General features: G+C 42.9%; 1 protein-coding gene across 1 annotated transcript in view; it reads right to left on the reverse strand.

Moving 5' to 3' along the window:
• LOC139746318 (uncharacterized) overlaps positions 1-12,985 on the reverse strand; it is a 100,109-nt gene extending 87,124 nt beyond the window's left edge. The window contains exon 1 of the mRNA XM_071657448.1: positions 12,660-12,985. The gene's annotated coding sequence lies outside the window, so the exon portion shown is untranslated. The remainder of the gene's footprint in view (positions 1-12,659) is intronic.
• Positions 12,986-13,608: the final 623 nt, after the last annotated feature.

Here is a 13,608-nt window from a genome sequence, read left to right on the forward strand (position 1 = left end):
TAGCTGTGGTGTGCCACAGGGTCTGGTCCTGGGACCATTCGTCTTTTTGATCTATGTCTTGCCGGAAGGATTGGGTCACGCCTGAATATGTTTGCAGATGATGCTGAGGCTGTGAAGGAAGTCGTGAGTGGTGAGGATTGCATCAGCCTACAAGGGGACCCAGACAAAGTCTACACTTGGTCTGATGAAACTCGACCAGAGCAGATGTGGAAGTAATGGCGATGCGGCAGAGCGAAAGTCGTCCTCGATACGGCCATTATCAACCAGGAATGTGGATGTGAGGAGAGAAAGTCGGAAATCGACTTTGTAGCCAACATGTCGACACAGACAGACCCAACCACCCTCCCACCCACCTCAGGAGACAGACTGTGAGACGGTAAACAAGAGAGACTCACTTGCTTAGCACAATGTTCAGGAAACTATTCAGATTCTCACGAGTGTAGAATTCCCTCTCCGTCATGCACGAATTATAACTACCCATGGGTAACTACAGAGAGAGAGAGAGAGAGAGAGAGAGAGAGAGAGAGAGAGAGAGAGAGAGAGAGAGAGAGAGAGTAATTTTAGAACGTAAGCAAAGACATAACTACAGACATTTTTACAGAAGAATCATGTACTGAGAAATAATGAATGTCTCAGAGTTGGTAGGCTTCATGTAGATTTTAAAGGACAAATGATCAGATTTTTCAATTTATGAACACATCTAGGAAGGGCAGCTTGTCTTCTTTTTCCCATTCCATCTTGAATTTGATGGTGGAGTGGATATTGTTCAATTCATTAAAGAAAACATCACAATCTTGGGAGGATAGCCACAAGGACAACACATCATCCACGTATCTAAACCAGACTTTGGATGATTATTGATTGAAGTTAAAATTTCAGTCTGAAAATATTCCAGAAATAAATCACTAAGAATCGGACGGACTAAGTGTGTATCCCATGGCAAGACCAAATCTCTGTCTATAAAAATGACCTTCACCATCTTGGAAAACATTACTACAAACACAAAGCTCAACCAAGACAATGAAAGGTTTTGTGGTCAGGGACAAGTCAAGGTTGTGATCGGGTAATTTCCTCCTTAGATATGTGATGGTTTCATTAATGGGGACTTTAGTGAAAAGGGAATTCATATCAAAACTAATGAGTTTATGATCAGGAAAATTAATGTTTCTAACTTTGGGATTCAAATAACTTTGTTAAGTACCGGCACCTGATGATGAGGTGGATTGTCTCCGCGAAACAAGTCGTGCCACTTCTATAGAAAAAAATACATGTTAAATGAAATTGTATGAATCTTTACTGAAGTGTAATTTCACCCACATACTATCATCACGGACAAGTGCGATCACAATCTCTATATTTTCTTTATTTCTCGCTTCTTAATTTGAATGGAATTAAAAACGCGAATTGCAAATAACTTTCATGAAGCCAATTCCTCGAAAACTTGAATGGTGAACCACTCGGGAGACGGCGATCAAGTATAATATAATATTACAAATAAACAAATAAATGTTAATGTGCTGAGAGGTGCAACTGGAGGGATATCTGATCATTATCTTGTGGAGGCGAAGGTGAAGATTTGTAGAGGTTTTCAGAAGAGAGAATGTTGAGGTGAAGAGAGTGGTGAGAGTAAGTGAGCTTGGGAAGGAGACTTGTGTGAGGATTAGTAGTACCGGAGAGACTGAGTACAGAATGGAAAAAGGTGAGAACAAAGGACGTAAGGGGAGTGGGGGAGGAATGGGAAGTATTTAGGGAAGCAGTGATGGCTTGCGCAAAAGATTCTTGTGGCATGAGAAGCGTGGGAGGTGGGCAGATTAGAAAGGGTAGTGAGTGGTGGGATGAAGAAGTAAGATTATTAGTGAAAGAGAAGAGAGAGGCATTTGGACGATTTTTGCAGGGAAACAATGCAAATGACTGGGAGATGTATAAAAGAAAGAGGCAGGAGTTGCCATGTGGGATATTCTGTGTTGCTTTGTGGGATATTTTGTGTTGCCTTTTGAGATATTCTGAGTTGCCATGTGGGATATTCTGTGTTGCTTTGTGGGATATTTTGTGTTGCCTTTTGAGATATTCTGAGTTGCCATGTGGGATATTCTGTGTTGCTTTGTGGGATATTTTGTGTTGCCTTTTGAGATATTCTGAGTTGCCATGTGGGATATTTTGTGTTGCCTTTTGAGATATTCTGAGTTGCCATGTGGGATATTTTGTGTTGCCTTTTGAGATATTCTGAGTTGCCATGTGGGATATTCTGTGTTGCTTTGTGGGATATTTTGTGTTGCCTTTTGAGATATTCTGAGTTGCCATGTGGGATATTCTGTGTTGCTTTGTGGGATATTTTGTGTTGCCTTTTGAGATATTCTGAGTTGCCATGTGGGATATTTTGTGTTGCCTTTTGAGATATTCTGAGTTGCCATGTGGGATATTTTGTGTTGCCTTTTGAGATATTCTGAGTTGCCATGTGGGATATTCTGTGTTGCTTTGTGGGATATTTTGTGTTGCCTTTTGAGATATTCTGAGTTGCCATGTGGGATATTTTGTGTTGCCTTTTGAGATATTCTGAGTTGCCATGTGGGATATTCTGTGTTGCTTTGTGGGATATTTTGTGTTGCCTTTTGAGATATTCTGAGTTGCCATGTGGGATATTTTGTGTTGCCTTTTGAGATATTCTGAGTTGCCATGTGGGATATTTTGTGTTGCCTTTTGAGATATTCTGAGTTGCCATGTGGGATATTTTGTGTTGCCTTTTGAGATATTCTGAGTTGCCATGTGGGATATTTTGTGTTGCCTTTTGAGATATTCTGAGTTGCCATGTGGGATATTTTGTGTTGCCTTTTGAGATATTCTGAGTTGCCATGTGGGATATTTTGTGTTGCCTTTTGAGATATTCTGAGTTGCCATGTGGGATATTTTGTGTTGCCTTTTGAGATATTCTGAGTTGCCATGTGGGATATTTTGTGTTGCCTTTTGAGATATTCTGAGTTGCCATGTGGGATATTTTGTGTTGCCTTTTGAGATATTCTGAGTTGCCATGTGGGATATTTTGTGTTGCCTTTTGAGATATTCTGAGTTGCCATGTGGGATATTTTGTGTTGCCTTTTGAGATATTCTGAGTTGCCATGTGGGATATTTTGTGTTGCCTTTTGAGATATTCTGAGTTGCCATGTGGGATATTTTGTGTTGCCTTTTGAGATATTCTGAGTTGCCATGTGGGATATTTTGTGTTGCCTTTTGAGATATTCTGAGTTGCCATGTGGGATATTTTGTGTTGCCTTTTGAGATATTCTGAGTTGCCATGTGGGATATTTTGTGTTGCCTTTTGAGATATTCTGAGTTGCCATGTGGGATATTTTGTGTTGCCTTTTGAGATATTCTGAGTTGCCATGTGGGATATTTTGTGTTGCCTTTTGAGATATTCTGAGTTGCCATGTGGGATATTTTGTGTTGCCTTTTGAGATATTCTGAGTTGCCATGTGGGATATTTTGTGTTGCCTTTTGAGATATTCTGAGTTGCCATGTGGGATATTTTGTGTTGCCTTTTGAGATATTCTGAGTTGCCATGTGGGATATTCTGTGTTGCTTTGTGGGATATTTTGTGTTGCCTTTTGAGATATTCTGAGTTGCCATGTGGGATATTCTGTGTTGCTTTGTGGGATATTTTGTGTTGCCTTTTGAGATATTCTGAGTTGCCATGTGGGATATTCTGTGTTGCTTTGTGGGATATTTTGTGTTGCCTTTTGAGATATTCTGAGTTGCCATGTGGGATATTTTGTGTTGCCTTTTGAGATATTCTGAGTTGCCATGTGGGATATTTTGTGTTGCCTTTTGAGATATTCTGAGTTGCCATGTGGGATATTTTGTGTTGCCTTTTGAGATATTCTGAGTTGCCATGTGGGATATTCTGTGTTGCTTTGTGGGATATTTTGTGTTGCCTTTTGAGATATTCTGAGTTGCCATGTGGGATATTTTGTGTTGCCTTTTGAGATATTCTGAGTTGCCATGTGGGATATTTTGTGTTGCCTTTTGAGATATTCTGAGTTGCCATGTGGGATATTCTGTGTTGCTTTGTGGGATATTTTGTGTTGCCTTTTGAGATATTCTGAGTTGCCATGTGGGATATTCTGTGTTGCTTTGTGGGATATTTTGTGTTGCCTTTTGAGATATTCTGAGTTGCCATGTGGGATATTTTGTGTTGCCTTTTGAGATATTCTGAGTTGCCATGTGGGATATTCTGTGTTGCTTTGTGGGATATTTTGTGTTGCCTTTTGAGATATTCTGAGTTGCCATGTGGGATATTTTGTGTTGCCTTTTGAGATATTCTGAGTTGCCATGTGGGATATTTTGTGTTGCCTTTTGAGATATTCTGAGTTGCCATGTGGGATATTTTGTGTTGCCTTTTGAGATATTCTGAGTTGCCATGTGGGATATTTTGTGTTGCCTTTTGAGATATTCTGAGTTGCCATGTGGGATATTTTGTGTTGCCTTTTGAGATATTCTGAGTTGCCATGTGGGATATTTTGTGTTGCCTTTTGAGATATTCTGAGTTGCCATGTGGGATATTTTGTGTTGCCTTTTGAGATATTCTGAGTTGCCATGTGGGATATTTTGTGTTGCCTTTTGAGATATTCTGAGTTGCCATGTGGGATATTTTGTGTTGCCTTTTGAGATATTCTGAGTTGCCATGTGGGATATTCTGTGTTGCTTTGTGGGATATTTTGTGTTGCCTTTTGAGATATTCTGAGTTGCCATGTGGGATATTCTGTGTTGCTTTGTGGGATATTTTGTGTTGCCTTTTGAGATATTCTGAGTTGCCATGTGGGATATTTTGTGTTGCCTTTTGAGATATTCTGAGTTGCCATGTGGGATATTTTGTGTTGCCTTTTGAGATATTCTGAGTTGCCATGTGGGATATTCTGTGTTGCTTTGTGGGATATTTTGTGTTGCCTTTTGAGATATTCTGAGTTGCCATGTGGGATATTTTGTGTTGCCTTTTGAGATATTCTGAGTTGCCATGTGGGATATTCTGTGTTGCTTTGTGGGATATTTTGTGTTGCCTTTTGAGATATTCTGAGTTGCCATGTGGGATATTTTGTGTTGCCTTGTGGGATATTCTGAGTTGCCATGTGGGATATTCTGTGTTGCTTTGTGGGATATTTTGTGTTGCCTTTTGAGATATTCTGAGTTCCCAAATGTGGGATATTTTTTTTTTGGGGGTTTTGTGGGAAATATTCGGGTTGGGGCTTTTCCTTAAAAACACCCCGGGGGAATAATGGGGGTTAAATGTATCATATCAACGAGAGACACGCAGAGTCCGTGCGGGTGGCATTGTCAAAAAAAAAAAGCAGTGTTGGGCACCCGGCAAAAATTGTTGGGGTTTAAAACCCCCAAACCCACCCCCGGGGGAAAGTGTTTGGGGGGGGGTTGGGCGCGCTGGTTGATCCCTTTACCCCAGTGGGGAATGGTGGAGAAGGAGGGAAGAGGGCGAGGAGGTCCTCCCCACCTCAGTGTGAAATAGCGGGGAAGGAGGGAAGGAAGACTAGATAGGTAAACCCCACTAGGGAATGGTGGGGGAGGGGGAGGGAAGGGCGCCCCTCCTCCCAAAACCCAAGTGGGAACTGGTAGACAGGTATATTATTAATTAAGGAGTGGCGGTCGATATGCCTTCCTGAGGCTGACAGGTGTGTGTATGGTGGGGGCGCATCCTGGGTCTCTCTCTCTCTCTCTCTCTCTCTCTCTCTCTCTCTCTCTCTCTCTCTTGAGTAGACATTTCTCCGGTACACATCAGGAAAACCTTTCTCCGAAGACAGTGAGTGGGAACGATCCGAACGAAACATTTAACAACGACGACAACGACAACAACAACAACAACAACAAGATGTTGGAGTAACGTGGGAGAAAGTTCCTCCCTCAGAGCGGGAACTGCTTGTGAACACGGAAAAGTTCCCATCACACGTTGTTCACACAGCGACGGTGTTCATACCCCGCACAACACCTCGCTACGAACAGATATATGGTCAGTTCTATCCTGTGTTGTGGATAGTCACCAACACACACACACACACACACACACACACACAACATGTTTTCTTTCATCGTTAAGAAAACGGACTTACGGAATGTTTCGTTAAAGAGACGAAATTCGGGTCGCAGCGTCGGTCAATTATACATACATAGGAATGGCTATTCTATAAACATTACACATATGATCGCAACATTCTTGACGTAAACATATCACTATTTACGGTCGTCTGGCCCTCTGACCAATACTCCTACAACACATGGTTAACAACCTTGGCTAAGGCAACACACCACCTTAGGTTGAAAGCATCAAAGTCTTCCCTCTAATTTCTAAATCAATATCTCAACGACAATCGAGTCCACGAAGCGGGTTATGAATACAACAAGCAGCTTAAACCACAACCTCCTGTCTGCTGTCACTTTACTACAACCTCCTGTCTGCTGTCACTTTACTACAACCTCCTGTCTGCTGTCACTTTACTACAACCTCCTGTCTGCTGTCACTTTACTACAACCTCCTGTCTGCTGTCACTTTACTACAACCTCCTGTCTGCTGTCACTTTACTACAACCTCCTGTCTGCTGTCACTACCACAACCTGACAGTTGTGGACTCGACCATCGGGCTGGGCTGGGTGCTGGGAGGCAGGCATGTGTGGTTGTGGCCGGGGAACGCTGTTTATACCAGGAGGAACAGACGGATTACTGGAAGTGTAATCATCCCAGGATGAACAGAGGCACCAGTGTAGACATGATAATCTCACGCATTCTTACGCGAACACTTCGTTATACGCAAGCCTTTGATGCGTACACGACATGACGTCCGTTTTCTTTAGGTTTTGTGAGTCCGTCGTTAAATGTCACTATATGAAGTTCATAGTGATCCTACTAGTTATCTAAAGAAAGACAGAAATATAACTACATTTATTGACTTATCATACATTACAGAGTTTGGCGATTTGTTTGTTTGGGAAAGATTTTGAAAACGTGTGATTTATATTCTAAAAAGAGATCCTTAATATTTTTTTTTGATAGTCTCTGAGGTTTATCATGATAGTGACTAATTTGAAACGATTGTTTTGCTTTGACAAACGAACTTAATGACGAACTTACAAACATGTTTGTTACGTCTGAATTGTGTCTACACAAAACATCACATATTCTTGACCTTCTCTTCACATGACCTAGTTTGGCTCACTCTTCCCCACTTGTGTGTCTCTGTCTTTCCTGTGCAGGCCGTCTGTTCCCCTCGCCCCTCTCTCTAATTTTCCATTTACCCGTGAGACAACTTTTTCTCTCACTTGAGCAATTGTCTTTGACTAAAGGAGAAATGTATACAGGTGTCTGGTCTCGTCTGGTCTCGAACTTCGCTACGCGTCAGCAAACGCAGAAAACGATAAACATCAATTAACGTCGTTGAGCATCGTTGAATGTCATTGATCGTCACTAGAGATAAGGAAAGTTATCCTCACCATCTACGTAACACAAACTGGAATTAGTGTCGCTCTTCATGGGTTGTCCAACAGCCCATTCTCTTTGGAAACGATATTTGTGATGACAGAACTCTATGATGATAATAGTCACATATATGCTCATCAAGGACTAGATTCTAAGACAAAAATTTGTTTTGAGACGTAGAGATGGTCATATGCGCAGACAAAATGTAAAGGGGTCGGGATTTGGTCTCGTCATCTGCACATAACTTGCCTCCTCCTCCACCACCACCACCACCACCACACGACCAAGACCTGAGCGGAGACGCCAGAGAGAGAGAGAGAGAGAGAGAGAGAGAGAGAGAGAGAGAGAGAGAGAGAGAGTCATTCTTTTCTTCTTCTTCTTAATCATCTTATCATCATCATTATTACGACGATGATGATAAACCAAAGCCATTACATGTGAATGAGTTCATTTCTCATGAAAGATGAAGTAAGAAGAATGAAATGAGTTCAGCATAAACACGAGAGGTGTGTACACTGGACAATGCTTTCTTGTTGGTGGTGTACGGTAACCGATCCTGCCTGGCTGGCTGGGATCGACACCAGAGTAGTTTTAGTGCGGGGTGTCGTGGATCAAGAGCCCTTAAGGTGAATGGAATTAGGTCCTATCGGAAATCTATCCTCGGAATGCCAAGGTGAGTGTACATGAGGCAGGTGTGAACATTGTCGGCAGACGACCTCGCTAGCGATGATCACATGTAGCGAGGGATTCTCGTAGCGAGCGAGTCTTTATGAGAAATAGACAAGGTTGAGACAGCCGGGCGGTGTGTGGGCATCTGTATATGGTAACAGATACTGACACACTACCTATACTTTATAAACCAATGAACACTGATAAACTGCAGATACTTTCCTTGTAATCACACTGGACTTTGAAGTCGAAATGTCTCGTAAATCTAAATCGCCAATACATATCTTTCGTAAACATACGACTTCTTATGTGGGTCAAGTCGTTTATATGATTAACATCGTATTGGATTTTACTTAATACATCGTCAATGGTTCAAGAAGGAAACTGAATGGGATAAAAAAAACATATATCAAAAATCTCGAAATGAACACAAGGATTCGTAGACCATATTGAGATGATAACACGACAGAGACAAGTGATGAGTTGTGTGATGATGTAAAGTTCTGACGCACGACACAGAACGCATCACACACAATACTAAACCATCGCTACGTCGTGTGCTCACCAGCCAAACAAACGGAGTTAGAGATTACTATCTGATGAGTTTCAAGACTTGTGGTGGTGTAGGGAACATGTGGACACCCCCTACACCAGGCGCTGTGACATCACACACACACACATCCCAACCTTGTCCTAGCGGCTCCCAGGCAGACGAGCAACAAACCCTGGGAGTCTGTGAATTAAACAGCCGGGTTGCAGCTTCTGCTACATCAGCCGACCCGGTGTGGGAGCAGCAGCTGCCTGACGGTGTGGGAGCAGCAGCTGCCTGACGGTGTGGGAGCAGCAGCTGCCTGACGGTGTGGGAGCAGCAGCTGCCTGACGGTGTGGGAGCAGCAGCTGCCTGACGGTGTGGGAGCAGCAGCTGCCTGACAGCTTGATCTGTAGCTGCTACTGCATCTCTCTCCAGCTTTACCACCGACCTCAAGCAATCCACCGAGGTCACGTAACCACAAGACTTACCACCGACAATTACACGTTACACATAGACACTATGGCTGTTAACATGTCGCTCTACCTCTCTTATGTGTCACTTGTAACTTGCCAGGAAAGTTGGATGTTATTTCAGTACTTTTGGTGAAGTATAAGTGTGGGTGGTCATCTAGTTTTTGTTTTTGTTTTTGATTACAATATTATGATATCAGAAGGTGTCTGTATGGGGATATATATATATATATATATATATATATATATATATATATATATATATATATATATATATATATATATATGTGTGTGTGTGTGTGTGTGTGTGTGTGTGTGTGTGCGTGTGCGTGTGTGTGTGTGTGTGTGTAGGCCGCTAGATGTCAAGTGTATAGTGTTATGAGACATTGCGTTGTAGTTTTTTGTCTTACTAAACCCCACGACAGAAAGTGTTATCAGACGTGTGTGTGTGTGTGTGTGTGTGTGTGTGTCGGGGGGGGGGGGGGGGGTAGTCTGTCATCTTATTTGCCTCCCTCCCCCCCAGCCACTGGATCACCCCTACATGATTTAGCCGAACGCGATTACAGGCATCGAATCCCTTTTACGGATGACAGGCGCACGATGAAGCCAGTCTGATCAAAGTCTAATTAGTCATCTCTACATATCTTTACCTTCGCCTCCACAAAACAGTGATCAGACATCCCTCCAGCTGCCCCTCTCAGCACATTAACATTCAAAAGTCTCTCCTTTACACGCCAATCAATTAGCGCGTAATCCAATAATACCCTTGTGTGAGGAAGTACCAAGAGAGAGTGAGTGTAGAATGGCAAAAGGTGAGAGCAAATGACATGAGGGGAGTGGGTCAGGAATGGGATGTATTTAGGGAAGCAGTGAGGGCTTGTGCAAAAAAAGCATGTGGCATGAGAAAGGTGGGAGGTGGGCAGATTAGAAAGGGTAGTGAGTGGTGGGATGAAGAAGTTGTTAGTGAAAGAGAAAAGAGAAGTGTTTGGACGATACTGACATGGAAGGTGTGTGAATGATTGGGAGATGTATAAAAGAAAGTGGCAAGAGGTCAAGAGAAAGGTGCAAAGATTGAAAAAGAGGGCAAATGAAAGTTGTAGTGAGAGAGTATTATTAAACTTTAGGGTGGATGATAAGATGTTTTGGAAGGAGGTAAATAACGTGCGTAAGACAAGACAACAAATGGGAACATCGGTGAAGGGGGCAATGGGAAAGTTATAACAGGTAGTGAAGAAGTGAGAAGATGGAGTGAGTATCTTGAAGGTTTGTTGAATGTGTTTGATGATAGAGTGGCAGATGTAGGGTGTTTTGGTCGAGGTGGTGTGCGAAGTTGGAGGGTCAGGGAGAATGTTTTAGTAAAGAGAGAAGAGGTAGCGGAAGACGTAATCCGGCAAGGCGGCGGGTTTGGATAGTATTACAAAAGAATTCATTAAGAAATGGGGTGACTTTGTTGTTGATTGGTTGGTAAGGATATTCAAAGTATGTATGGATCATGGTGAAGAGCCTGAGGATTGGTGGAATGCATGCATAGTGCCATTGTACAAAGGCAATGGGGATAAAGGTGAATGTTCAAACTACAAAGGCATAAGTTTGTTGGGTATTCCTGGTAAATTATATGGGAGGGTATTGATTGAGAGGGTGAAGGCATGTACAGAGCATCAGACTGGGGAAGCGCAGTGTGGTTTCAGAAGTGGTAAATGATGTGTGGATCAGGTGTTTGCTTTGAAGAATGTGTGTGAGAAATACTTAGAAAGAAAGATGACTTTGTATGTAGCATCTATGGATCAGAAGATGGTATATGATAGGGTTAATAGAGATGCTTTATGGGAGGTCTTAAGAGTATATAGTGTGGGAGGTAAGTTGCTAGAAGCAGTGGAGAGTTTTTACCAAGGATGCGAAGCATATGTACGAGTAGGAAGAGTGGAGAGTGATTGGTTCCCAGTGAATGTCGGTTTGCGTCAGGAGTGTGTGACGTCCCCATAGTTGTTTAATTTGTTTATGGATGGGGTGGTTAGGGAGGTACATGCAAGAGTTTTGGAGAGAGGAGCGAGTAAGCAGTCGTTGGGGATGAGAGGGCCCGGGAAGTGAGTCAGTTGTTGTTAGCCGATGATACAGCTCTAGTGGCTGATTCGAGTGAGAAACTGCAGAAGTTGGTGACTGAGTTTGGAAAAGTGTGTGAAAGAAGAAAGTTGAGAGTAAATGTGAATAAGAGCAAAGTTATAAGGTTCTATAGGGTTGGGAGACAAGTTAACTGGGATGCAAGTTTGAATGGAAAAAATTTTGAGGAAGTGAAGTGTTTTAGATATCTGGGAGTGGACTAGCAGCGAATGGAACCATGCAAGCGGAAGTGAGTCATAGTGTAGGGGAGGGGGCGAAGGTTCTTGGAGCGATGAAGAATGTGTGGAAGGAGAGAACGTTATCTCTGAGAGCAAAAATGGGTATGTTTGAAGGAATAGTATTTCCAACGATACCATATGGTTGTGAGGCTTGGGATATAGATGGGATTGTACGGAGTGTGGATATGTTAGAAATGAAATGTTTGAGGACAATATGTGGGTGTTGTGAGGTGGTTTGATCGAGTAAGTATTGAAAAGGTAAGAGAGATGCGTGGAAATAGTGTGGTTGAGAGAGCAGAAGAGGGTGTGTTGAAATGGTTTGGACACATGGAGAGAATGAGAGAGGAAAGATTGACAAAGAAGATATATGTCTCCGAGGTGAAAGGAAGAAGGAGAAGTGGGAGACCAAATTGGAGGTGGAAGGATAGAGTGAAAAAGATTTTTAGCCATAGGGCCTGAAAATACAGGATGGTGAGAGGCTTGCAAGGAATAGAGTAAATTGGAATGATGTGGTATACGGGGGTCGACATGCTGTCAATGGACTGAACCAGGGTATGTGAAACGTTTGGAGTAAACCATGGAAAGGTCTGTGGGTCCTGGATGTGGAGAGGGAGCTCTGGTTTTGGTGCATTACACCTGACAGTTAGAGACTGAGTGTGGACGAATGTGGCCTTTGTTGTCTGCTTTTTCTGGCGCTACCTTGCTGAAGCAGGGGTAGCGATGCTGTTTCCTGTGGGGCGGGGTAGCACCAGGAATGGATGAAGGCAAGCAAGTATGAATATGTATATGCGTATATATATGTATATGTCTGTGTATGTATATGTGTATATTTTTATATGTATATGTATATGCATGTACATGTGCGTGTGTTGGCGTTTATGTATATATCGCGGGAAACGGCGATCAAGTAAAATAGATAAATAAATGTTTCTCATCATTTATCATATAACGTCTGCGAATCACCCTAATCAAACTAGTACATGTGGCATATGACAGGTCAGAGGGTGTCCTTCTGGCATGTATGGAAATTAACAAATTGCACTCGTCATCTGACACTGGGTCACCCGTCCCCCGTCAATGGGTTACCCCTCCCCCGTCAATGGGTCACCCGTCACTGGGTCATTCGTCACTCATCAATAGGTCACCCGTCACTGGTTGATGTAAGACGAAGCAAATTACTATACCTTGATGCGAATGATGGGTGTTCGTGCGTACGTTCGTGCTGACGGTAGATTCTTCGGCTGACAATACGTGGCAGATGTGTAAAATGTGTGTATGTCACAACACACGACACTGGCGCCGACCACTTCACAATAAACACTATCAGTTGTTTATAGAAACGGACAGGAGGAGGAGGAGGAGGAGGAGGTGGTGGAGGTGGAAAGAGGAGAGGGAGGGAGGTGAGTGAGGGGGTCGGGCAGGGAGCCTCTACCCTCTGGTCACAATGTTGAGCCTCACACTGTGGCCGGCCGGCTGCCTCCTTCCCATACTACCACCACCAACAACCACCACAGTTACCTTATCATAACAACATCACACACAATAACAATACAACACATACAACACCATATCATAACCGGCAGGTCAACTCATGACCAACGCCACCATGAGTTTGTCGTACAAACCAAAACAAAATTACGGCAGTGAGGAACCAAACACCACAAATGTTCCTTGGCAACTGTGTGATGTGCACCTTGTTAACTACCGTTCTCTCGTTAACCACCCTCCTCTTGTTAGCTTTACCCCGGCAAAACCACAGTCAGACCTCTGTTGGCGAGTCTATACATATTTCTACATAATTCCTCACCATACAAACATACACGCTCTACATAGATTTAATTATAAGAGTATTATGAATACGATAGGTAATGAGTGTGGGTAGTTTAAGAAATGCTGCAGACCTGGGGGAGTAGATGGCATATATACGGTATACAGTGGGGAGTGGTCACCACCCATGAGGAGGTACATGTGACGTGACACAGGCAGTGCAGTAACCTCCCAGGTCCCCGGCTCTCTCCCAGAGAGAGAGAGAGAGAGAGAGAGTAACCATGAAACACGTCAATACTTTAAACAAAAAAGATAAATTCTATATAACATTTTGTCACGTGATGAACAAAGAAACATATCTATATA

Source organism: Panulirus ornatus, chromosome 64 (assembly GCF_036320965.1).
Source record: "Panulirus ornatus isolate Po-2019 chromosome 64, ASM3632096v1, whole genome shotgun sequence".
Lineage (NCBI taxonomy): Eukaryota > Metazoa > Arthropoda > Malacostraca > Decapoda > Palinuridae > Panulirus > Panulirus ornatus.